General features: G+C 48.6%; 1 protein-coding gene across 3 annotated transcripts in view; it reads right to left on the bottom strand.

Moving 5' to 3' along the window:
- The window catches only part of LOC101735706 (lysosomal proton-coupled steroid conjugate and bile acid symporter SLC46A3), a 61,367-nt gene extending 37,595 nt beyond the window's left edge, over positions 1-23,772 (bottom strand). Inside the window, exon 1 of one of the 3 annotated variants that reach the window (XM_004930626.5) lies at positions 23,413-23,772. The gene's annotated coding sequence lies outside the window, so the exon portion shown is untranslated. The remainder of the gene's footprint in view (positions 1-23,412) is intronic. The other 2 variants (XM_012694245.4, XM_062669104.1) reach the window with 2 other exon arrangements.
- Positions 23,773-27,538: the final 3,766 nt, after the last annotated feature.

The raw sequence follows: 27,538 nt of genomic DNA, 5'->3' as shown, positions 1-27,538 counted from the left end.
TGATAGCAATGTTGGCTACAATCTTAAATGCCGCTATGACGCACTGCATCTTTCCCGCGGTGTGGAAAGAAGCGAACGTTATCGGTATACATAAGCCGGGCAAACCGACAAACGAAACTTCTAGTTACCGTCCGATTAGTCTCCTCTCGACGATAGGAAAAATTTACGAACGTCTCCTTAGAAAACGCCTCTGGGATTTTGTTACCGCGAACAAAATTCTCATAGACGAACAGTTCGGATTCCGCTCAAAACACTCGTGCGTACAACAAGTGCACCGCCTCACGGAGCACATTCTGATAGGACTAAATAGGCGTAAACAAATCCCGACCGGCGCCCTCTTCTTCGACATCGCGAAGGCGTTCGACAAAGTCTGGCACAACGGTTTAATTTACAAACTGTACAACATGGGAGTGCCAGACAGACTCGTGCTCATCATACGAGACTTCTTGTCGAACCGTTCGTTTCGATATCGAGTAGAGGGAACTCGTTCTCGTCCCCGTCAACTGACTGCCGGAGTCCCGCAAGGCTCCGCGCTCTCCCCGTTATTATTTAGTTTGTATATCAATGATATACCCCGGTCTCCGGAGACCCATCTAGCGCTCTTCGCCGATGACACGGCTATCTACTACTCGTGTAGGAAGATGTCGCTGCTTCATCGGCGACTCCAGATCGCAGTAGCCACCATGGGACAGTGGTTCCGGAAGTGGCGAATAGACATCAACCCCACGAAAAGCGCAGCGGTGCTCTTCAAAAGGGGTCGCCCTCCGAACATCACTTCGAGCATCCCACTCCGTAGTAGGCGCGCAAACACCTCCGCCGTTAGTCCCATCACTCTCTTTGGCCAGCCCATACCGTGGGTCTCGAAGGTCAAATATCTAGGCGTCACCCTCGACAGAGGGATGACATTCCGTCCCCATATAAAAACGGTACGCGACCGCGCCGCGTTTATTCTAGGACGACTCTATCCAATGCTTTGTAGTCGAAGCAAACTGTCCCTCCACAATAAGGTAACTCTCTACAAAACTTGTATACGCCCCGTCATGACGTATGCAAGCGTAGTGTTCGCTCACTCAGCCCGCACCCACTTGAAATCCCTTCAGGTTATTCAATCACGATTCTGCAGGATAGCCGTCGGAGCACCATGGTTCCTTAGGAATGTGGATCTCCACGATGACCTGGAGCTCGACTCTCTTAGTAAGTATCTACAGTCGGCATCACTGCGCCATTTTGAGAAGGCGGCACGACATGAGAACCCTCTCATCGTAGCCGCTGGAAATTACATACCCGACCCAGTAGACCGAATGGTAAACCGTCGACGTCGCCCAAAGCACGTCATTACGGATCCTCCTGATCCATTAACGGTGCTTTTAGGCACCACAAGCACCGGTCACCGTCCTCGTCGAACCCGTCGCTTGCGACGAAGGGCTCGACGAGCGAACTAACCCATAGACACAGCCCACTGAGTTTCTCGCCGGATCTTCTCAGTGGGTCGCGTTTCCGATCCGGTGGTAGATTCTGCGAAGCACTGCTCTTGCTAGGGTCAGTGTTAGCAACTCTCCGGTTGAGCCCCGCGAGCTCACCTACTAACGTTAGGGCGAAGCTGAAATAGCCTCTCAAGGCTATCAGCATAGGTAGGGAAAAAAAAAAAAAAAAAAAAAAAAAAACTGCGAATTCAGTTCGAGACAGCGAGCCGACGAGTCAAGACCTCTCCAGAAGAAGAGGAGAGAGCCGTCGAACAAGAAGAGACTCGCTCCTACGCCCTGCGCCGGTCAAGCCACGAGGACCGTGTGAACGCCATACTTGAAGCCTTCGTTATTTTCCTCGAACCAATCCCAGCACCCGTTCCGCGACAGCCACTGCGGCAATACTCGAGCCACCACGTTTTAACGAGAGTAAGAAGTCTAAAAATCACACGTGGTGGCCGAAACCTGAGCGGTGGCCGTCCGGAATATTGGTCCTTCGAGCCGGATCCATTTGAGGAAGATCGAAGAAAATTGAAGATTGAAGATTGAAGAAATGGTGCTCACACGGTCCGAGAAGATGAGGTCGTCACGCCTTGACCGGCCCGGCAACGAAGCTGTCTCGGGCTCAACTTTGCAAGACGCACAGCAACGAGCTGTGTCGGCCGCGCCGCGTTCGGGAGTGACGCAGGGACCGCCACCGATGGCGGCAACCTCCTCCCAGTCAACCGCGCCGCGTTCGGGAGTGACGCAGGGACCGCCACCGATGGCGGCACCCTCCTCCCAAGTGGAAAAGTGTCCGGGAGTGCCGCGGGGCTCACAAGCGATGCCCCCCTCCCGCCAAATATTGCCTACGCAATACTCGCCGGCGTCGCCAACGGGACCGAACAGCGGGGTCTGTCGTCGAGTGGTCAGACCTCCCAGCACCGCGACACCGGCAACAACTTCAGGCGACGCAGCAACGGAGAGCGTCGTATCCGCGAGCCAGAACAGAAAAGAGTCAGCGCTCACGGCCAATCCAATTGTACACGGGTCCCACATCACGGACGCCGCTGCCAAAATCTCGACGACAGAAGAAGGCTCCACACTCCGCGACGGGATGGCGCCACCAGTACGAGGATCTTCAAGAAAGTCGAGTCAACAGTCACAACGGCTGTTGCTTATGGCGCGCCTCAAAGAAGAGCATCTTCGCGCCAAGGAAGAACAAGCCCGACTCCAAGCAGAGCTCGCCGCCGCCCGCATCTCAACATTAGAAACCGAAGCGCTCGTTGAAGAAGAAGAAGATGCGCGCACAACACTCACGGAGGACGAGAACGAGCAATCACAGCGCATCGACACATGGCTCAGTCAGCAACGATCGATCGCGCTACAGGGAGTCGAAGAAAGAGTAATGCAGCCAACACACGGATCACCAGCCACCATCGAGCAACCGCAACTGGAACTTCCCGCACCAATAGAACAGCTGAAGCTACCGGCCCCTGCCGCGGCACCGATTGCCGCACCTGTCGCACCGAAGAGCGACATCGCCGAACTAGCAGCTGCCATCGCGACGGCCGCCCGCCAAGCCAGGCCCGGACCATCGCACCGGTACTACGGGGAGCTTCCAGTGTACAGTGGATCGCATCAAGAATGGCTCTCCTTCAAAGTCGCCTACGCCGAATCAGCGGACAGCTTCAGCGCCGCAGAGAACACTGCGAGACTTCGGCGTACGTTGAGAGGAAGAGCAAGAGAAGCGGTCGAAAACTTGTTGCTGCATTACACCGAGCCCGCCGAGATCATGCGGACTCTAGAATCGCGCTTCGGACGTCCAGAAGCAATCGCCGCAACGGAGCTGGAACGACTGCGCGCGCTGCCACGCTGCACGGACACACCGAGGGACATCTGCGTATTCGCGAATAAGGTGAACAACGTCGTCGCCGCTCTGAGGGCCCTCGACCGCGTACATTATATGTACAACCCGGAGCTCACCAACATCACATCAGAGAAGCTGCCGTCCACTCTACGCCACCGCTGGTTCGAATTCTCAGCGACTCAACCGGCGGGAGAACCGGACCTCGTCAAGCTGTCGCGCTTCCTGCAACGCGAGGCGGACCTGTGCAGCCCATACGCACAGCCGGAACCAGAGACGAGAGTGGAGAACACCAGCGGTCGGCGGAAGATGTTGAACACGCCTCAGAGGACGCACACCACGCAAGCGAAGGAAGAGAGGAAATGCGCAGCATGTCAGAAGCCGGGGCACATCCCACAAGATTGTCCCGAATTCAAGAGAGCAGCCGTCAGCGAGCGCTGGGATACGGCGAAGCGCGAGAATTTGTGTTTCCGGTGCCTACGGTTCCGGTCCCGGGGACACGTGTGTAAAAAGAAAAAGTGCGGCGTCGACAGCTGTGAACGCACGCACCACGAGCTGTTGCATAAGAAGCCAGCATGGCAGAAACCGAAAGAAAAAGAAGAGGCGGTCACCTCGACGTGGGCCGCAAGAAGTGCGACAGCCTACCTAAAGATGGCGCCAATTACTGTTATCGGACCGGCGGGAGAAGCAGATACATGGGCCCTGCTGGACGACGGGTCAACGATCTCGCTGATCGACGAAGACTTCGCGAGACAAGTGGGCGCCAAAGGACCGATCGAACCCCTCTTCATCACTGCCATCGGAGACAACAAGATAGACGCAACACGCTCACGACGCGTCCCGCTGAAGCTATGCGGACGCACGGGGGAACCGCAAGAACTGAACCTACGGACAGTCAACGGCTTAAAATTAACACCACAGCGACTGAACATCGAAGTCCTCGCGTCGTGCCATCACCTCACCGACCTCCGCCATCACTTCAAAACGAGCTACGCCTCGCCGAAGATACTGATCGGCCAAGACAACTGGCACCTGCTGGTGACGGAGGAGATGCGGACGGGACGACGCGATCAGCCAGTGGCGTCTCGTACTCCGCTCGGGTGGGTCGTGCACGGAGCACACCCGGGAGGCAAGAGACAGCGCGTCAACTTCGTGGGACACGCGACGACGGTCGATACGAACATGGACGAAGCCCTCAAGCACTACGTCGCGATCGAGGGACTCACCGTCGCCGCCAAGACGCCGAAGAATGACCCAGACGAGCGCGCGCTGAAGATCCTGCGAGAGACCACTCAACAGCAACCCGACGGCCGCTACGAGACCGCACTGCTGTGGCGTGAGGAGGGCCTGAAGATGCCCAACAATTTCGAAGCCGCGCTAAATCGCCTGACGTCCGTAGAGAAGAAACTGGAGAAGGATCCAAACATGAAAGAGCGCTACAAGCAACGAACAAACGCGCTGGTAGCGAAAGGATACGCCGAAGTAACTCCGTCGACGGGTACGAAGAAGCGAACCCGGTACCTGAAACACTTCGGCGTAACACACCCAATGAAGCAGGAGAAGATTCGCATCGTGCACGACGCCGATGCGAAAAATAGAGGGAAGAAGCCCAAACGACATCCTGCTCACCGACCCGGACCTGCTGCAGTCGCTGCCCGGAGCGATGATGCGCTTCAGGCAGCACGCCGTCGCCGTCTCCGTGGACATCGCGGAGATATTCATACAGATAGGCGTCCGAAGCGAGGACCGCGACGCGCTCCGGTACTTGTGGAGGGAGAACCCTTCACGAGAACCTATAGAATACCGGATGAGATCCATCGTCTTCGGCGCGAGAAGCTGACCTGCAACCACCATCTGCGTGAAGAACCGACTGCAGTACCCGGACGCCGCCGACCTCAAGCTCCACACGTACGTGGACACCAACAAGTACGCCCACGACGCCGCGTTGTACTGGCGCGTGGAGACGCCCGACGGGGAGATGAGGACCTCCCTAGCCAAAGACCGAGTCGCAACCGTGAAGCTAACTTCGATACTGCGTCTCGAGCTACAAGCTGCCGTGATGGGCAGCCGCATGGCCGCGGCTGTCACAGAGGAACACGACAGAAAACCAGACGCGAGAGTGTTCTGGACAGACAGCGCCACCGTATTGACCTGGCTACGAACGGGGTCGAGGTCGTATCGACCGTTCGTCGCTCACCGCATTGCAGCGGTAGAAGAGAACAGCACTGTGGAGGAATGGCGCTGGGTCCCCACAAAGGAAAATGTCGCCGACGACGCCACTAGAGAACTACCCGTCGGCTTTGAAAGAAACCACCGCTGGTTCATAGGCCCGGAATACCTGAGACGGCATCCGGATGATTGGCCCGTACAACGGACTGCAAGAAGGGCAGAAGATACGGGCGAAGAGAAGTGCGCAACGCTCGCCGTGAGCAGAGAGAGCCTCGGCGAAGCGATCCCGGACCCAAGACGCTTCTCCAAGTGGGAGAAGTACCTGCGTGCAACGGGGCGGATACTGCAATTCGTCGACCTATGCCGCAGAAGTCGCGAGCGCACTCATTACAAGAGGACCAGACGGAACCCGCGTTCGGACCCGACGTGGGAGAAGAATAGAAAGAAGACGACTTCGAAGACCCCGCTGAACACACCGCGGACGCCAGAGCAAGCTGTCATTCAATGGAAGACTTTAGACGCCGACACGCTTCGACGCGCCGAGATGCTCATTTGGCAACAGAGCCAGCGGGCGGCCTTCGAGGAAGAGATTTTGACGCTCCAGCGAGGGAAACAGATATCCCCAGCGAGCCGACTGCGAAACTTGTCCGTAACTTACGCGGACGGGATATTGAGAATAAACGGACGCATCGGCAACATTGAGGGAGCTGACGTCATGACCTCACCTCTCGTGCTAGACGGATCCCGACGCGAAACGAGACTGATGATAGACTTCATCCATAGAAAGATGCACCACGCCGGAACCGAAGCTACGATCGCCGAGTGCCGACAGTCGTACTGGGTCTTGCGCCTACGCCCAGTGACACGGAGCGTGATCCACAACTGTCTTCCGTGTCGTATCCGCAAGGACACTCCACCGCGTCCAGCCACAGGCGACCACCCACCGAGCAGACTGGCACACCATCGGCGACCATTTACATACGTGGGCCTCGATTACTTCGGGCCCTATCAAGTTACCACCGGCAGAAGCACCCAGAAGCACTACGTGGCCATCTTCACATGTCTCACTACGCGTGCGGTACATTTAGAACCGGCAGCGAGCCTCAGCACGGACTCAGCAGTGATGGCACTCCGGCGCATGATCGCGCGCCGGGGAGCTCCGACGGAGATATGGAGCGACAACGGCACCAATTTACGGGGTGCCGACAAGGAGCTGCGCCAAGCTTTGGACAAGGCGACTGAGCATGAAGCGAGCTTAAAACTTATCCAATGGCGCTTCATCCCACCGGGCGCGCCTTTCATGGGCGGCGCCTGGGAGAGAATGGTGCGGGCGGTAAAGGCCGCGCTCTCGGCCACGGAACAGCCGAGGCGCCCGACGCCCGAAATATTTCATACTCTGCTAGCAGAGGCAGAGTTCACAGTGAACAGCCGACCTCTCACCCACGTATCGGTGAGCGCCGACGATCCCGACCCTCTGACACCGAACCACTTCCTGCTGGGAGGCCCGGCGCGAGTCCCCGTGCCGGGCAAGTTTGACGACGCCGACCTCATAGGGCGCGCACACTGGCGCGCAGCTCAACGTCTGGCAGATGTGTTCTGGAGTCGCTGGCTCCGGGAGTACCTGCCCGACCTGCAGAACCGGCGGGAGCCCCACAGCCGCGGGCCCGCCCTGAAGATAGGCGACGTCGTGATAATAGCAGACGGAACGCTCCCACGGAACACCTGGCCACGTGGGATCATCCAGGAGGTTTACCCGGGGGCCGACGGCATCACTCGAGTGGTCGACGTACGCACCGCCGGCGGTATATTGCGACGCCCGGCAAAGAAGATCATCGTGCTGCCCACGATGACCGCCGCTCACCAAGGAGGATGCAGCGACGTGAACGACGCTGCACGGCGGGAGGATGTTCGCGACGGACATAAAGAAACATAGTTAGAATAAGATATTCCCGAACGGACATAAATGATTGAAAATAGTTAAATAGATATTGTTCGCGATGCACATAGATAGTTGTAAAATAATAGAAAATGTCCGCGATAAATAAATAGAGAATAAATAGATAATACGTTAAAACAGAAATGTCCGTAAATAGATACGCTAGAATAGGAATATGTTCGCAAGTACAGCTAGATTTAATAGAAATAGAGATAGTCAGTATGTTAAAAATAGTTAGCATACAAATGTAAATAGAAATAAGTTAATTTGTAAATGTTATTTTGTAAATAAAGATTGGTCCTCGTGGTCTTTAATTTGGCGTGGGAACGCAGGAGCGAGTCACAATACGGGCAACTAATAGAGCGACTAGGCAAACAATAGGCGAGCGAGGCGGCCGAGAGAACAATAGACGCCCACCGTGCTCGGACTCATAATAGCGCTGGCCGAGTGCGCGTGGGCGACCATAAATAGGGGGCCTACCTCGCTGCGAATTCGATTCTCGCTCACGACTCGGTCGTGCGCGGACGTGCTTTCCGATCCGTGGCCCGCTTGCGAGCTGCGTCTCTGAACTCACAGTTGTGCTCGACAGTGTAGTGACCGTGAATACATCGTGCTTACAATTCAGTAGTGCGGACGTGCCGATCCGTTGGTCGCTTGCGATTTGCGTCTCGGAGTCCATTTTTGTGCGCTAAAGTGTTGTAACCGCGAACCCACCCTTTACCAACTGCCTTTTTCAAGGCAAAACCAATCGCTACGATCAGGCTTCCTGTGGCACTCACAGGCTAGCGATTTCCTAACCCTTCCCAAAACAACAGTCTTTTTCAAGACTAGACCCCCGCTCGCGATTCTGCCTGCTGTAGCACTATACAGCCCGAGCGGGTTCCTTTCCTTTTCCCCGCCGATTGCCGTTTTCACGGCATAGGCATTCCCCCCCCCTGCTCCTTGCTGTCCTGCAGCACAGGGGGGTTACAAATCCTATCCGGGGCCTCGCCTTTCGGCGAGTTCAACAAAAGTCCCGGGGCCGCCCCCCCCGGGCAAGAAGACCGAAGATGCAGAACAGTGAAAGTGTCAGTGACAGTGATTTTGTCGGGTTCCTCCGGGAAAGGTACCCGACAATTAGGGCCGAATATTTAGCCTATAGGGCCTCCCGTGGCAATCCCTCCCCCCCCGCGTCCGTCGCCGCGTATTTCAACCGTGCCTCGGAGGCACGCCGCGCGCCCCCCGCCGCCGCGTTAAGTTCGAGCGCACGTTCCGACGATGCGACTCACGAAGCGCCTAGCGCTACCCCCACCCCCGCGCCCGCGTCGGTTACGTCATCACGCGCTACGTCCGCCGCGACCTCGATCGTTTCAAGTTCAGGCTCCGATACCGAATCGGAGATGGATTTCGAATCCGCGTCCAGCCCTCAGCCCGGAACCTCGGATGGTTTCCAAACAGTGACACGTGGAAAGAAGCGTACTCGCGCCGTGGAGTCCCGGAACTCCACGACAAAACAGACGAAATCCGCGTCCGCCTCTCGACCGAAAGTAGTAGTTACACCGGAGTCGGACTCCGCGCGCCGCGTAACCCCACCGCCGCGTCCCAAGCCCGCGCCCGCTCCCAAAGTAGCTGCCCCGCCCCCGCTGATACTTCAAGAGAAGAAAGCGTGGAATCGCGTGTCCCAGGCCCTTCAGGCAAATAAAATTAACTACACCCATGCGCGTAACGTCGCGCATGGGATTCAGATAAAGGTCGCAACGCCGGGCGACCATAGGGCCCTCTCTTCATACCTCCGAAAGGAGAACATAGGTTTCCACACCTATGCTCTTCAGGAGGACCGCGAGCTCCGCGTAGTGATACGCGGAGTCCCTAAGGAGTTAGACATCGATTACATAAAGGAGGATCTGACCGCTCAGTCCCTCCCGTTAGTTAGCGTGCACCGGATGCACAGTGGGCGGGGCAAGCAGCCCTACAACATGATCCTGGTAGCTCTAGAACCCACCCCGGAGGCCAAAAAGAAGATCGCATGTCTCACGACAATTTGCGGCCTATCCGGGATCTCGATCGAAGCCCCCCATAAGCGTGGCACTCCCGGGCAGTGCTACAGGTGCCAACTCTATGGCCACTCGGCGCGTAATTGCCACGCGCGCCCCCGCTGCGTGAAATGCCTCGGCGATCACGCTACGATAGATTGCGTTAGAGATAGGGAAACCGCGACCGAACCTCCCAGCTGTGTCCTATGCCTTAAGCAAGGGCACCCCGCGAACTACCGTGGATGTCCCAGGGCTCCGCGAAAACGCCCAACTCACCCAGCTCCGCGAACCGTCGGCCCAAAGACTTCGGCACCTTCAGTGCCGAAACCCGCCTTCGTGCCGGCTGCAGTTCCCACGGTCTCGGCGTGGAAAAAGCCGCTGCCGTATACGAAGGCGGGAACGGAAACCGCACCCCCGCCCCCGCTCGTGACACGCCCCGCGCCCCAGCCCCTGCTCGCACCTCGCCCCGCGCCCGCGTTCCGTCCCCCGCAACCCTCTGCCGTCAACGACTTCGCGCTCGTGCGTGACTTCGTCACTGCGGTGAACTTCGACCGTCTGCGATCGTTCGCAGACGCGATACGTAGGTCGGTAACCCCCGAACAGCGGCTCGCGGCCGCATTCGATCACATGGACGTCTACGAGTCCGTGTCGCGTACGTTATAAAAATCTTTACCGGTAACCAATGGCGCAAAAAGGTAGAGAAAAACCGTATTCCCTTACGTTAGCATTCTATAATGCTAACGGACTCGCGCGGCAACGCGATCAAATTTTTGAATTCCTCCGCGATAATCTTGTAGATATTCTATTAGTGCAGGAAACCTGTCTGAAGCCCTCGCGTCGCGACCCGAAAGTCGCGAATTACGTCATGGTTAGGAATGACAGACTCACCGCCTCCAAAGGCGGGACTGCCATTTACTATAGGCGGGCCCTGCACGTTGTCCCTCTCGATACTCCCTCGCTCTCACATATCGAGGCGTCAGTGTGCCGTATCTCGCTGACGGGACACCAGCCGATCGTCATCGCATCCGTTTATCTCCCCCCGGACAAGCCCCTCCTGAGCAGTGACATCGAGTCACTGTTCGGCATGGGAGACTCCGTCATCCTGGCAGGCGATTTAAATTGCCACCACACTAGGTGGAACTGCCATCGTACAAACGTTAACGGTAGGCGTCTCGACGCGTTTATAGACGACCTCACCTTTGAAATAGTCGGTCCCCCAACTTCAACATGTTATCCGTATAACATCGCGCTCCGTCCGAGCACTATAGACCTGGCATTGCTTAGGAACGTAACTCTGCGCTTGCGTTCCATCGAAGCAATGTCAGAGCTCGACTCAGACCACCGACCTGTCGTTATGCAGCTCGGTCGCCCCCACAACCCAGTCACTGTTACGAGGACCATGGTGGATTGGAATAAGCTGGGCACGTGCCTAGCCGACACCGCTCCGCCAATCCTCCCTTACGGCCCGGATTCGAATCTATCCCCCGAGGACACCGTCGAATCCATAAACATCATTACCGATCACATATCTTCCGCGATCATTAGATCTTCTAAAGAAGTCGATGTGGAGGACAGCTTCCACCGCATCAGACTGTCCCCCGATCTTAGGAATCTCTTAAGAGTTAGGAACGCGGCAATCCGGGCCTACGATCGTCTTCCCACGCATCCAAACCGGATTCGGATGCGTCGTCTACAACGCGAAGTCCACTCCCGCTTAAGCGACGCGCGTAACGATAATTGGCATAGTTATTTAGAACAACTCGCGCCCTCCCACCAAGCATACTGGCGACTAGCTAGGACTCTCAAATCCGAAACTACCGCTACTATGCCTCCCCTCGTACGCCCTTCAGGCCAACCACCGGCATTCGATGACGATGACAAGGCTGAGCTGCTGGCCGATGCACTGCAAGAGCAGTGCACCACCAGCACTCAACACGCGGACCCCGAACACACCGAGTTAGTCGACAGGGAGGTCGAGCGCAGAGCTTCCCTGCCGCCCTCGGACGCGTTACCCCCCATTACCACTGACGAAGTTAGAGACGCGATCCACAACCTACAACCTAGGAAGGCACCCGGCTCCGACGGCATCCACAACCGTGCGCTTAAACTCTTGCCAGTCCAACTGATAGCAATGTTGGCTACAATTTTAAATGCCGCTATGACGCACTGCATCTTTCCCGCGGTGTGGAAAGAAGCGGACGTTATCGGTATACATAAGCCGGGCAAACCGACAAACGAAACTTCTAGTTACCGTCCGATTAGTCTCCTCTCGACGATAGGAAAAATTTACGAACGGCTCCTTAGGAAACGCCTCTGGGATTTTGTTACCGCGAACAAAATTCTCATAGACGAACAGTTCGGATTCCGCTCAAAACACTCGTGCGTACAACAAGTGCACCGCCTCACGGAGCACATTCTGATAGGACTAAATAGGCGTAAACAAATCCCGACCGGCGCCCTCTTCTTCGACATCGCGAAGGCGTTCGACAAAGTCTGGCACAACGGTTTAATTTATAAACTATACAACATGGGAGTGCCAGACAGACTCGTGCTCATCATACGAGACTTCTTGTCGAACCGTTCGTTTCGATATCGAGTAGAAGGAACTCGTTCTCGCCCCCGCCAACTGACCGCCGGAGTCCCGCAAGGCTCCGCGCTCTCCCCGTTATTATTTAGTTTGTATATCAATGATATACCCCGGTCTCCGGAGACCCATCTAGCGCTCTTCGCCGATGACACGGCTATCTACTACTCGTGTAGGAAGATGTCGCTGCTTCATCGGCGACTCCAGATCGCAGTAGCCACCCTGGGACAGTGGTTCCGGAAGTGGCGAATAGACATCAACCCCACGAAAAGCGCAGCGGTGCTCTTCAAAAGGGGTCGCCCTCCGAACATCACTTCGAGCATCCCACTCCGTAGTAGGCGCGCAAACACCTCCGCCGTTAGTCCCATCACTCTCTTTGGCCAGCCCATTCCGTGGGTCTCGAAGGTCAAATATCTAGGCGTCACCCTCGACAGAGGGATGACATTCCGTCCCCATATAAAAACGGTACGCGACCGCGCCGCGTTTATTCTAGGACGACTCTATCCAATGCTTTGTAGTCGAAGCAAACTGTCCCTCCGTAATAAGGTAACTCTCTACAAAACTTGTATACGCCCCGTCATGACGTATGCAAGCGTAGTGTTCGCTCACGCAGCCCGCACCAACTTGAAATCCCTTCAGGTTATTCAATCACGATTCTGCAGGATAGCCGTCGGAGCGCCTTGGTTCCTTAGGAATGTGGATCTCCACGACGACCTGGAGCTCGACTCTTTTAGTAAGTATCTACAGTCGGCATCGCTGCGCCATTTTGAGAAGGCGGCACGACATGAGAACCCTCTCATCGTAGCCGCTGGAAATTACATACCCGACCCAGTAGACCGAATGGTAAACCGTCGACGTCGCCCAAAGCACGTCATTACGGATCCTCCTGATCCATTAACGGTGCTTTTAGGCACCACAAGCACCGGTCACCGTCCTCGTCGAACCCGTCGCTTGCGACGAAGGGCTCGACGAGCGAACTAACCCATAGACACAGCCCACTGAGTTTCTCGCCGGATCTTCTCAGTGGGTCGCGTTTCCGATCCGGTGGTAGATTCTGCGAAGCACTGCTCTTGCTAGGGTCAGTGTTAGCAACTCTCCGGTTGAGCCCCGCGAGCTCACCTACTAACGTTAGGGTGAAGCTGAAATAGCCTCTCAAGGCTATCAGCATAGGTAGGGAAAAAAAAAAAAAAAAAAAAAAACTGCGAATTCAGTTCGAGACAGCGAGCCGACGAGTCAAGACCTCTCCAGAAGAAGAGGAGAGAGCCGTCGAACAAGAAGAGACTCGCTCCTACGCCCTGCGCCGGTCAAGCCACGAGGACCGTGTGAACGCCATACTTGAAGCCTTCGTTATTTTCCTCGAACCAATCCCAGCACCCGTTCCGCGACAGCCACTGCGGCAATACTCGAGCCACCACGTTTTAACGAGAGTAAGAAGTCTAAAAATCACACGTGGTGGCCGAAACCTGAGCGGTGGCCGTCCGGAATAATCACTGTACCGATTCCTATTGCGAAGCATTCAGGTCTCAAAGGTAAGAGAGCCATATTATATTTTAATTTTATTTTATTTTATTTATCGGGTACCAACATGATATACATCAGCACAGCAGAACATTACAGGTATCATATACATTGATTTGACACTAAATGCTAACATAATTACAGGTACCGACTGCGTTGATAAAAAAATTGGTTCGTTGTATAAAAAAAAACTATATATAACATTACATGAAAACCTTACATTATTACACATTTACTACCAAATACGCTATTACTTAATTGAAAAAGCTCATTGAGCAAGGTTGTAGACTTCTCGTCTAAAACTGTCAACAGTGCCAGCAAAAACGTCCAGAGAATACTTGCTATGCAAATTATTCAATTCCCCAACTATTATAAAATTTCGTTTCTCTAGACGAACGGTATCTATCACTGAGCACCAGTAACCACTGAGCATCAGATAAGCCGTGACAACGGCTTCTGGCTAAATGGAACAAAATACTATAAACTTATGCTTTGATTTACTTTTAAACAGCATGATAATCCTATCCGAATACGTGGCTTATCATATTAGTGTTATCAGTTGTTCATGTTTTGTTAAAACTCGTCCAAGTTTTAATTGGAGAATAGTTTGTTTGGTGAATCGTTTGTCCAGAGTTTTGCAAGCTTACGTCCGCTAGAGGACACAGTACCTTACGTGATAATAATTTGTTTGACTTAACACTCAGTAGGTGCAGTCCAAATTAATTCTGTATTAAGTCGTCGTGGCCTAAAGGATAAAGACGTCCGGCGCATTCGTGTTGAGCCATGTACCGGTATTCGAATCCTAGGCGGGTACCACTTTTTCTAATAAAATACGTACTCAACAAATGTTCACAATTGACTTCCACGGCGAAGGAATGACATCGTGTAATAAAAATCAAACCCGCAAAATTATAATTTGCATAATTACTGGTGGTAGGACCTCTTATGAGTCCACACGGGTAGGTACCACCACCCTGCCTATTTCTGCCGTGAAGCAGTAATGCGTTTCGGTTTGAAGGGTGGGGCAGCCGTTGTAACTATACTGAGACCTTAGAACTTATATCTCAAGGTGGGTGGCGCATTTACGTTGAAGATATCTATGGGCTCCAGTAACCACTTAACACCAGATGGGCTGTGAGGTCGTCCACATCTAAGCAATAAAATAAAAAAAAAACCATAAATTATTTTTCCCCTATGCATTCGCAGGTAGCCTAAGAGACTATACCAGCTACACCCGCACGGGTATGTGAGCTCACGGGCTCAACCTAAAAGAATTTGCCAACACTAGCCCTAGCAAGAGCAGTGCTTGCAGAATTTACTGTCGGATCGGAATCGCGACCCATGACAGGCGAGAAACTCTAAGGACTGTGTCTCTGTGATTTGCTTAATGCATAAAATGAACAAACATTGCCGATATGGCGTAAGTGGTTACCGTGGCCCATAAACATTACTGGTGGTAGGACCTCTTGAGAGTCCGCGCGGGTAGGTACCACCACCCTACTTATTTCTGTCGTAAAGCAGTAATGCGTTTCGGTTTGAAGGGTGGGGCAGCCGTTGTAACTATACTTGAGATCTTCGAACTTATATCTCAAGGTGGGTGGCGCATTTACGTTGTAGATGTCTATGGGCTCCAGTAACCACTTAACACCAGGTGGGCTGTGAGCTCGTCCACCCATCTAAGCAATAAAAAAAAATAAAAAATAAAATGTGAATGTCTACCTCGAGACGCAATGTCGATGTCTCAAGTATATCAATACAACAACTATCGCATCATTTAAGCCGGGACGCATGACAATTTTGCTGCGGAAAGAAGTAGAGAAGTAGAATGTTGTGTCATGGTTGGTTCACCTATACGGGCTCCAATATGAAAAATAAAGTTTTGGGATGTATAAACTTCTTCGAACACAGATTAAACCAATGCAATTTTATATAATGTTATTAACAATCTTGAGGTTTGAGTATTTTGTTCGAGTTAGAAGTTTACAAATATATTATAAGTTATAATATAATTTAATTATAAGTTGCGAGGTCAAAACGTAAATTGTTCTAGTCATGTCTATAAATCGTGAGAAACCATAAAATACATCAGAAACAATAATATGTAGGTATTATTGTTATTGTCGGCTGCAGGGACCTCGTTTTATGGGGTTTGTTTTAAAAGTTGTTTGAAAAAGAATCTTGAATAAGTTCAAGTTTCGAAAGAAGAGCAATGTTGATTAAAACTCGACAAAAAAACCCCGGCCTGTTTGTCTTGATACTTATCAATTAATGATACAATAAAATCAACCCAGACCCCTCCCCCGGTTATCCTTCAGGAGAAGGCAGCTTGGGATCGAGTTTGCCTGGCCCTTAAGGCCAAAAATATAAATTTCACGAATGCCCGTAACCTCGCGAACGGCATTCAAATTAAGGTTCAAACACCCGACGACCATAGGGCCCTCTCTTCTTACCTCCGTAAGGAGCGTATAAGTTTCCATACGTATACGCTCCAGGAGGAGCGCGAACTCCGCGTTGTAATACGCGGAATCCCTAAAGAGTTAGATGTAGAGCTCGTAAAAGCCGACCTGTTAGAACAAGGCCTACCAGTGAATTCTGTGCACCGTATGCACACCGGTCGCGGTAGGGAGCCATATAATATGGTTCTAGTCGCTCTCCAGCCTACCCCCGAGGGTAAGAAAATCTTTAATACACAGACCGTCTGTAGGCTCTCTGGTATCGCTGTCGAAGCCCCCCATAAAAAAGGCACTCCTAGCCAGTGCCATAACTGTCAATTGTACGGGCACTCTTCCCGTAACTGTCACGCGCGCCCCCGATGTGTTAAGTGTTTGGGCGATCACGCCACGGCCCTCTGCGCTCGCGACCAAAAAACCGCGACGGAACCGCCTAGCTGCGTCCTGTGTCGAACACAGGGTCACCCCGCGAATTACCGTGGTTGCCCCCGAGCCCCTAAAATAAATCGCCGCGTCGCCCGCCAAAACCGCCTCCGAGCTTCCGGCCCAGACATCAAAGCCTCGGCACCCTCTGCGTCGCAGGCTAAGCCAGCGTTCGTTCCGGCGGCGGTGCCCAGTGTCTCGGCCTGGGCAAAACCGCTGCCGTACACGAACACGGCTACAACTCCCTCCTCCGCGATTCGTCCCGCCCCCGCGACTCGTCCCTCTCCCGCGACTTGCCTTCCGACCGCGTCCGACAATCTCGCTTTAGCGATCGACTTCTTTCAGTCGATCAACTTTGAGCGCGTTAACGCTTTGGGCGACGCCATTCGCGCTGCCACCAGTGCACAACACTTTATCGCCGTTGTGCAGGAATACGCCGACGTATACGCGTCATTAAATACGTACGTCCTCCCCTCACTCCGCCGGTAATCAATGGCGTATATAAGTAGAATAAAGCCCCTATCCGTAACGATAGGATTTTTTAACGCTTACGGTCTCGCAAATCAACGTGATCAGGTTTCTGACTTTTTGCGTGACCACCAAATTGATATCTTTTTAGTGCAGGAGACCCTACTTAAGCCCGCGCGCCGTGACCCTAAAATCGCGAACTATAACATGGTCAGGAACGACAGGCTCTCTGCCCGTGGTGGTGGTACCGTCATTTACTATAGAAGAGCCCTGCATTGCGTCCCGCTCGATCCTCCCGCGCTCGCTAATATCGAAGCATCAGTGTGCCGAATCTCACTGACGGGACACGCGCCGATCGTTATCGCGTCCGTTTATCTTCCACCGGATAAGATCGTTCTAAGCAGTGATATCGAGGCGCTGCTCGGTATGGGTAGCTCTGTCATTCTGGCGGGCGACCTAAATTGTAAACACATCAGGTGGAACTCACACACCACAACCCCGAATGGCAGGCGGCTTGACGCGTTAGTCGATGATCTCACCTTCGATATCGTCGCTCCGCTAACCCCGACTCACTACCCGCTAAATATCGCGCATCGCCCGGATATACTCGACATAGCGTTATTAAAAAACGTAACTCTGCGCTTACACTCGATCGAAGTAGTTTCAGAGTTAGATTCAGACCACCGTCCCGTCGTTATGAAGCTCGGTCGCGCTCCCGATTCCGTTCCCGTCACGAGGACTGTGGTGGATTGGCACACGCTGGGCATCAGCCTGGCTGAATCTGATCCACCATCGCTCCCGTTTAACCCGGACTCTATCCCGTCTCCTCAGGATACCGCTGAAGCCATAGACATCTTAACGTCACACATCACCTCGACATTAGATAGGTCATCGAAACAAGTTGTAGCGGAGGACTTCCTTCACCGCTTCAAATTGTCCGACGATATTAGGGAACTCCTTAGAGCTAAGAACGCCTCGATACGCGCCTACGACAGGTATCCTACCGCGGAAAATCGTATTCGAATGCGTGCCCTACAACGCGACGTAAAGTCTCGCATCGCCGAAGTCCGAGATGCCAGATGGTCTGATTTCTTAGAAGGACTCGCGCCCTCCCAAAGGTCTTACTACCGCTTAGCTCGTACTCTCAAATCGGATACGGTAGTAACTATGCCCCCCCTCGTAGGCCCCTCAGGCCGACTCGCGGCGTTCGATGATGACGAAAAAGCAGAGCTGTTGGCCGATACATTGCAAACCCAGTGCACGCCCAGCACTCAATCCGTGGACCCTGTTCATGTAGAATTAGTAGACAGTGAGGTAGAACGCAGAGCCTCCTTGCCACCCTCTGATGCGTTACCACCCGTCACCCCGATGGAAGTTAAAGACTTGATCAAAGACCTACGTCCTCGCAAGGCTCCCGGTTCCGACGGTATATCCAACCGCGTTATTAAACTTCTACCCGTCCAACTCATCGTGATGTTGGCATCTATTTTCAATGCCGCTATGGCGAACTGTATCTTTCCCGCGGTGTGGAAAGAAGCGGACGTTATCGGCATACATAAACCCGGTAAACCAAAAAATCATCCGACGAGCTACCGCCCGATTAGCCTCCTCATGTCTCTAGGCAAACTGTATGAGCGTCTGCTCTACAAACGCCTCAGAGACTTCGTCTCATCCAAGGGCATTCTTATCGATGAACAATTCGGATTCCGTACAAATCACTCATGCGTTCAACAGGTGCACCGCCTCACGGAGCACATTCTTGTGGGGCTTAATCGACCAAAACCGTTATACACGGGAGCTCTCTTCTTCGACGTCGCAAAAGCGTTCGACAAAGTCTGGCACAATGGTTTGATTTTCAAACTATTCAACATGGGCGTGCCGGATAGTCTCGTGCTCATCATACGGGACTTCTTGTCGAACCGCTCTTTTCGATATCGAGTCGAGGGAACCCGCTCCTCCCCACGACCTCTCACAGCTGGAGTCCCGCAAGGCTCTGTCCTCTCACCCCTCCTATTTAGCTTATTCGTCAACGATATTCCCCGGTCGCCGCCGACCCATTTAGCTTTATTCGCCGACGACACGACTGTTTACTATTCTAGTAGAAATAAGTCCCTAATCGCGAAGAAGCTTCAGAGCGCAGCCCTAGCCCTAGGACAGTGGTTCCGAAAATGGCGCATAGACATCAACCCAGCGAAAAGTACTGCGGTGCTATTTCAGAGGGGAAGCTCCACACGGATTTCCTCCCGGATTAGGAGGAGGAATCTCACACCCCCGATTACTCTCTTTAGACAACCCATACCCTGGGCCAGGAAGGTCAAGTACCTGGGCGTTACCCTGGATGCATCGATGACATTCCGCCCGCATATAAAATCAGTCCGTGACCGTGCCGCGTTTATTCTCGGTAGACTCTACCCCATGATCTGTAAGCGGAGTAAAATGTCCCTTCGGAACAAGGTGACACTTTACAAAACTTGCATAAGGCCCGTCATGACTTACGCGAGTGTGGTGTTCGCTCACGCGGCCCGCACACACATAGACACCCTCCAATCCCTACAATCCCGCTTTTGCAGGTTAGCTGTCGGGGCTCCGTGGTTCGTGAGGAACGTTGACCTACACGACGACCTGGGCCTCGAATCAATTCGGAAATACATGAAGTCAGCGTCGGAACGATACTTCGATAAGGCTATGCGTCATGATAATCGCCTTATCGTTGCCGCCGCTGACTACTCCCCGAATCCTGATCATGCAGGAGCCAGTCACCGTCGACGCCCTAGACACGTCCTTACGGATCCATCAGGTCCAATAACTTTTGCATTAGATGCCTTCAGCTCTAATACTAGGGGCAGGCTTAGGGACCCCGGTAACCGTACTCGTCGAACTCAACAAAGAGGTCGACGTGCAACCTAACCCATGCATCAGCCCGCTGAGTTTCTCGCCGGATCTTCTCAGCGGGTCGCGATTCCGATCCGGTAGTAGATTCATTCGCGAAACAATTGCTCTTGAGTTGTTAGGTCTCCTTCGGAGGCGCTCGGGCAGTTGTTAGCAAATCCCACCCCTCTTGGCTGAGCCTTTGCTCGCCCACCTGTCCTGGTGAAACTGGAAAGGCCTTCGGGCCACCAGTAAACTTTCAATCATAAAAAAAAAAAAAAACAATAAAATCCATTTAAATTCATTCGTTTAATTCGATTTTACGGTTTTAATATTTAACTAACTCTTTCCAGTTGCTTTTCTCGTTTTCCACACAGAAAACAAAATCGTCAGGATAGTTTCATATCAAACTGAGCCGTTCCAAAGAAACAACATCGCCATATAAGATACATATTATACCGCCATCTATCGAGCATTTCTGTGAACTGTAAATATAAACTTAATTTTCATAACCCTCTGCCCCCTAATTAAAAAGTAATTACAAAATCAACAAAATTATAAAGCCTACGCGGTAATGCTGGTATGATCCACAGACGTGCGAAAAATATGTATTTAGAAGTCAGAAGAGTCATAGTCGAGCTATAACGATAGGGATGTGCAAATTCACCCAGGAAAATATGAATATTATATACAACTAGCTGTACCCGTCCGCTTCGTTGGGCAATCATTAACGCCCCCGCAACTAGTGTAGGGAGTCCAACACTCATATAAATATTAGCCTATCCATTAAGTACCTACATGTATTTTCTACATGGATACCAAGTTTCAAGTCAATCGGATGCATGGTCCAGTAGTTATAACGGAACATCCGTAGAAACCGCTGTAGATTTATATATTAGTATAGATTATATTTTAAACACAAAGTATGTATTACTTTTTTTTTTTATTGCCTTTGCAGGCAGACGAGCATACGGCCCACCTGATGGTGAGTGGTTACCGTCGCCCATGGACTTCAGCAATGCCAAGGGCAGAGCCAAGCCGCTGCCTACCGCTAAAATTGAAATTAAATTAAAATTGAATTTAAACCTACTTACTATGTAAACAAAGACATACCATGTCTTTGTTTACATAGTAAGTAGTAGTAGTAGTAGTGTCGTATGTCATGGTATGTCATGGTATGGTATACATTAACATATTTTCAGTATACGTCATCAATATATCGTCGTGACTTAAAGGATAAAAGACGTCCGGTGTATTTGTAAATTGCGATGCACCTGTGATTGAATCCCGCAGGCAGGTACCAATTTGTCTAATGAAATACGTATGTACTTAAAAAATGTTCACGATTGATTTCCACGGTAAAGGAATAATATCGTGTAATAAATAAATCAAACCCGCAAAATTATAATTTGCGTAATGACTGGTGGTAGGACATCTTGTGAGTCCGCACGGGTAGTTACCACCAGCCTGCCTATTTCTGTGGTGAAGCAGTAATGCGTTTTGGTTTGAAGGATGGGCAGCCATTGTACTGTAAAAACTGAGACCTTAGAACTTATTATGATATGCGATTTTAATAGATAATATAATGAACCAATTAAAATATTCGAATAGACATTGATTTTTCAGCAACAAGTACCACACCCGTGATGAACAATTTCAATTAAAAAAGTTCTTTAGTGTTTTCTGGCATCAGGTTTGAGCCCCGTGAGCTCACCTACTAGTTAAGGCGACGCTGATATAGCCTCTCAAGGCTATCAGCTTAGGTAGGATAATAAAAAAAGTGTTTTCCACAATATGTATGTATTCCGTATTCATTGTATCCAAGAACTTTAATTAAGTTAAATGCTCAATTTTTTTCCTGCAACCCAACGTCCGCCTCCGATTGTGTGAATCGTAATTGTATTGTCATTAAGGACATTGTTCCGCGACAACTGTCGTGTTTGTTTTCAAAATAAATCCATGTTTGCCTAACAATTTTACGTTGAGATAATTTTCAATGGAACAAATATGTGCATACAACGTTTGTGTAAATATTATACAGGCTGAATCGATTTTATATTCCCGATCCCGACACAACCAATCGACAATTCAGCAATCTAAATAGGCAATTCTTCGGTAGTCTCTACTCGGCGATTTGAGGGGTATCTTTTTCATCTATATCGCTGGTAGCCTAAGAGACTATTCTAGCTTCTCGCGGACTGTTAGATGAGCTCCGTATTCAACCTGAGAGAATTTGCCAACACTAGCCCTAGCAAGAGCATTGCTTCGCAGAATCTAATGCAGTATCGGAATCACGACCCACTGAGAAGATCCGGCGAGAAACTCAGTGGGCTTTAGGGTTCCATATTAGTGTTTGTCACTTGTGTTGAACGAAGTCTTTGAATGGTAATAAATACACTTTCACCTGTTTTGCGGTTCTGTGGCTATTCACAGTCAAGTCGGAGGTCGTAACTTTTCAAGGCACCGTTTATGTCTCATTACGACAAGGCAGAAGCAGTCTGCGTTGTATATTTTCAATTTCTGTTTCCGTAGTCTGACCAACAAGGGAATCCGCTCCGTCCAATGCGATAGGTATTATGATGGAAGACGCTTTACTTTTTTTATTGCTTAGATGGGTGGATGAGCTCACAACCCACCTGGTGTTAAGTGGTTAGTGGAGCCCATAGACATCTACAACGTAAATGCACCACCCACCTTGAGTTCTAAGGTCTCAAGTATAGTTACTCTTCAGCAGATGCTTTCACAAAGCAAAGTTGCTCCGATATCTAATATCTGACATGGCGCTTGCTGTTAGCCTCGCTCTAGGAGAGCAACGCCGTATATTTTTCGCTCAAGTAGGACTTGGTTTTTCTTCCATTATTAAGCTTCTGCGCTCGTAATATATCTCGGAGCGTGAAAGATAGAACTACTCTCTTTCTGCACCTAGGAAGTCTGGTAGCGGAAATGTTGTTTGGCAATTTCGTTGGCTTTTGCGAATCAATAATCAATCATCAATAAAAAGGCAATTTCATTACCAGTTATCACGATTTTACGCGAAATAATAGCGAGATTAAAAAGTATCTTTAACCACAATTACTTGGTGTTAAAATGTTCATTCTTCGACCACCAAGTGAAAATATTTATTTTAGCAAATGGTTGTGTATGTGTGTGTCTATGTGTGTATTTCCTGTAAACTTGTACAAGCATTAATAGTTGTACTTGTTACATTCGTAAAATGTTCACTTTCTTGAAAGTTCAGACAACTTTGCTATTACCATAATATTACAAGTAACTAACTATAAGTAATTGATTTGTTACACTGAGAGCCAGACGATATAACATGAATTTTTCGCCATTAAAGGTAAAAGTATTTTATTTTTAATTACACCTGTTAACTGTGTGTTAATTTAAAAGAACCAGACGACCTCACAATTATATAATTAATTTCTGTAATTGATGACAATAAAATTATAACAGATACAGATATAACAGAATATAATTACAGATTTAAATTAATTCTGCTCGCTAAAAATATAAACTAGATCTGTAAATTCGTAAAAAAAAGTATTTTTTGTAAAACAATGCGCTTCTGATGTCGGATAATAATAGAGCTATCGTAATGAAAAATATATCTGTAAAAATAAGTTTATCTAGTATCGTCTTTTTTTTAAATACATTAAAAATCGCTAAACTTACCGTTTAAGCTAATAAATAAACTTTCACGATCGGCTCTTTTCACTTCACTACTGCTTCATTAGATCATTGATAATGCGTATACGTAATTTTTAAAGATCTTAGTTTTGATTAACAAATTTATAATCCATCAAGGAATTTTTAGAAGTGTTGTTTTTTTTTTGTATCTCTTTTGTATGCAAATTCGTTTCGATCTATCTCGCGGCCGCTGTCCTGAGTACGCGTTCGTTGCAAACGCTCACGGCTAGGTGATTGCAGTTAGTTCGCACTGGCTCACATTCATAACTATTTCGACAAGTCGGTTACTAGCGGATGTCCAGAGACGCGGACGTCGTCGTGTCAATAGCTCATCGCGTGAACTCGACCACACTAGTTAGTTAATGTAGCATTATGAACTAAGAAAGTGAGGTCGCCGATTTTTATGTTCCACAAATTTCAGTATTAAAAATTAGTTCGATGAATCTTCTATGTATATAAAAATGAATTGCTGTTCGTTAGTCTCGCTAAAACTCGAGAACGGCTGGACCGATTTGGCAAATTTTGGTCTTGAATTATTTGTGGAAGTCCAGAGAAGGCTTAAAAGGTAAATAAATATAAAATGCTCGAAATTAAATAAAAATGAAATTTTTGTTTTCACTTTAATGTGTACTCCGTCGGACGGATTCCTTTTGTTTGTTCTAAGTTTATTTTATACAAAAGCATAGGTCTTTTATTTATCGATTGAGGCACTACGAAGTCTGCGGGGTCACCTAGTTAATTATAAAAATGATAAATATCTTTTTCTTCTTGCACTTAATTCACATTTCGCTGCATATCCTCTAACCATGCAGTATAGGGATTTGGCATGAGTTTTCAACCTGCCGCGTGCCTGACATCAAATCTTCTTGGGGTATATCTTCAGTACATTCGTGATATCGGTCGAGAATTACTCTATTCCTTCTTTTGATGTTTCGTTTACTTCAATCGTTTTTGGTTCTTTGATTTGCATTTTATTATTATATAACCTAAAATTTCAATTTTGAATACCAAGAATATTAAAAAATATATTTGTTTTTTTAGGTTCTTAATTCGTAGCTCATTCATATTCACTAACAATACTCAAATATGTATTAAGTCATGTTAGATGGGAAGATCAGGTTAGATCAGTATTACAGATGAACATTGAGCGGTCAGTGTTTTGTTTAGGATCGACAGGAAACTATTGGACTTCCGTATACACGAAAGAAAGGAGAAGGAAAGTGGAATTTGAAGTTTGAGTGAAGTCCAATATGACTAAAATTCCCTATTGCAAAATTTCCGTGCCCCGCGTCCTGGCATCAAGTGAGACAGAAAATAAACGAAAGAAGCGATTTTAAGTACTACAATAGAGTCTCAAGTTAACTACACACACAATTTTAACGTTGGCAACGACTTAGCTCTGCCTCTGGCATTGCTGATGTCCACGGGCGACGGTAACCACTCACCATTAGTTGGGCCGTTTGCTCGTCTGCCTACAAGGGCAACAAAAAATAAAAAAAATTAAAACAATAATCAAATATCCTCTGAACCAAACACAGTAAGTAATATCGTAAAAAAATGAACTAGTTTAACTAAAGCGTCACTTATCGTTGGACATGATTTAATGTATACTACATTACCACTTCATTATTCTCGTAATCTAAAGTGCATAGCTCTGAGCGATTGTTCATCGGAGCAAATATACATATATATTCTTTTTTTAATCCTAACAAAGGGATTAACACTAATTAATGACTATTGTTATTACGATTATCACAGATGGAAATTGCCAATGATCTAGTTATGTGATATGAAAACGAATGAAAATAAATTGTTTTCAAGGAAAACAGCAATAGCGCTTGTCCGCATGTATCCGTTTTGCATGACATCAATCAATCTAAAAATCACCGTAAAAAACCTGTTACGTCGCTTATTTTTTTTAAATATTTCATTTCTAAATGTAAAATTTTTTATTATAGACTAATTAATTATTATTGTCAACAGAAGACTGTTTTTGAAATCGAAGTTAAAAAAGCTTTCGATACTTTAGTGATAGTAGTAATGACGCAATCGTGCAGTAAACATTTTTTCTTATCTCATTCGTTTCGTAATTTTTCTACTGCCTTTTAATTAGCTACAGTGGACAGCCGAGTTTATAGTCCAGGTGATTTAAAGAGGTTAACAGTGAAATAGATAAAAAACAACAAGAAAACTCTTTTCATCCTTTAAAATATTAGAATATAACCGTTATGTCTAGTAGCGTAGGTATTCAGGAAGTGTATGTTAATTATATATTGTGAACAACAACAGCTGTGAAACTTAATACATTTTTGAACTATGTATTTTTTTTTGTATTTATCTTAAATTTAATTCCACATTTTGTTCACTTAGATACGCTTAATTTGAATGGAAGCCACGTTTTTTTTTCAACAATACGTCGCAAATATACGTTTTGTACAATACAAAATTTTCATTAGTCGTACGTAATATAATATAAAACCAAAAAAAAAAATGTTAAATGGGATTGATGATTGATTGAAACTGCAGAGATATAAAAAACGAACTGTTTCATTAATTATTAAGAATATTGTTTACCCAAACAACAGATGACAAATGCTCTTCAGAAATAGAAAATCCACTGGATGTTACACGTACTGGCAATGGCAAAGAAATATCACATATAAATCGCATATAAAAATTAAATAGTTAATATGCCTTTACATATTTGAGAAGCATTACGCTTCTCCCCCCTTCTGCACCCCTTCTTCAAACCAAGTTTGAGAAGAATCCTCAACGGCATACAGCTGCTTAGCTGTATCGCGAGAATTACTAATGCAAATACCTATATGACTTAAAAAAAACAAGTTACTTCAAAAACAATCTAAGCCGTATTAACTGAATGAGCTCCCCTCCACGGTGTTTCCCGAGCGCTATGACATGTCCTTCTTTAAAAGAGGCTTGTGGAGAGTATTTAGCTGTAGGCAGCGACTTGGCTGTGCCCCTGGCACTGCTGAAGTCCATGGGCGACGGTAACCACTCACCATCAGGTGGGCCGTATGCTTGTCTACCTGCAAGGGCAATAAGAAAAAACCGAGCTCTTTATCTTTATATGTATATTACATTACATTAATATTTTGTTTCATGTAAGTCATATTCGTTCATAGGTCGAAAAAGGTACGTGAATTCCACAATTTTTTTTTTTTATTACTACTGAGATCAGCGGACAAATTCGCGCCATTTCTGTAACGATAAACATAGACAAAACAATATGTCGCCTACCTTGAGACAATGACATATGGTCGAATTACTGGTGGTAGGACCTCTTGTGAGTCCGCGCGGGCAGGTACCACCACCCTGCCTATTTCTGCCCTGAAGCAGTACTACGTTTCGGTTTGAAAGACGGGGCAGCCGTTGTAACTATACTTGAGACCTTAGAACTGATATCTCAAGGTGGGTGGCGTATTTACGTTGTAGATGTCTATGGGCTCCAGTAGCCACTTAACACCAGGTGGGCTGTGAGCTCGTCCGCCCATCTAAGCAATAAAAAAATCTTTTTTTTTTTTCAGCTGTCTAATTTTTCAAAGCGAAATGGCAGTACCTACTTGCGTAGAGAATACAATACATTCTTTTTCATGTAATTATACTTTATAAGCGTTGGTTTTGCAGGACAAGATCCGTTGTCAGTCATATTTATGTAATAAGGTACGTACACAATTAATTACAATTATATTTAATTGGAAAAGTTGGTACCTAGCCGAGTATTCGGACCAGATCCGTGCATTTATAGATACTCATTGAATCTTAAACATTGAATTGCAAATACGTATTGCGTATCCACTGTATAATGACACAACTTATTATTTTGATATCCTTGTACTTGACCTCATCAAAATATAGTTTCATTGTGTGCGCTCGCCTTTTGTATAGTGAAAGTAACGGAAGTTCAAAACCCATAAATTCATAATCATACAATGTGTACTTCTATCGTAGTATGACCTGATTCTATCTATAATAGGACGATCGAACGCAGTGTTCCGACATTAGATAAGATGTGATTAAAAAAAACTCAGTTTGACGCAAAATTGTTTTTTTTTATTGCTAGATGGGTGGACGAGCCCACAGCCCACCTGTT

The sequence above is a fragment of the Bombyx mori genome, chromosome 6 (assembly GCF_030269925.1).
Source record: "Bombyx mori chromosome 6, ASM3026992v2".
Classification (NCBI taxonomy): Eukaryota; Metazoa; Arthropoda; class Insecta; order Lepidoptera; family Bombycidae; genus Bombyx; species Bombyx mori.
This window is presented reverse-complemented; position numbering and strand designations above follow the sequence as displayed.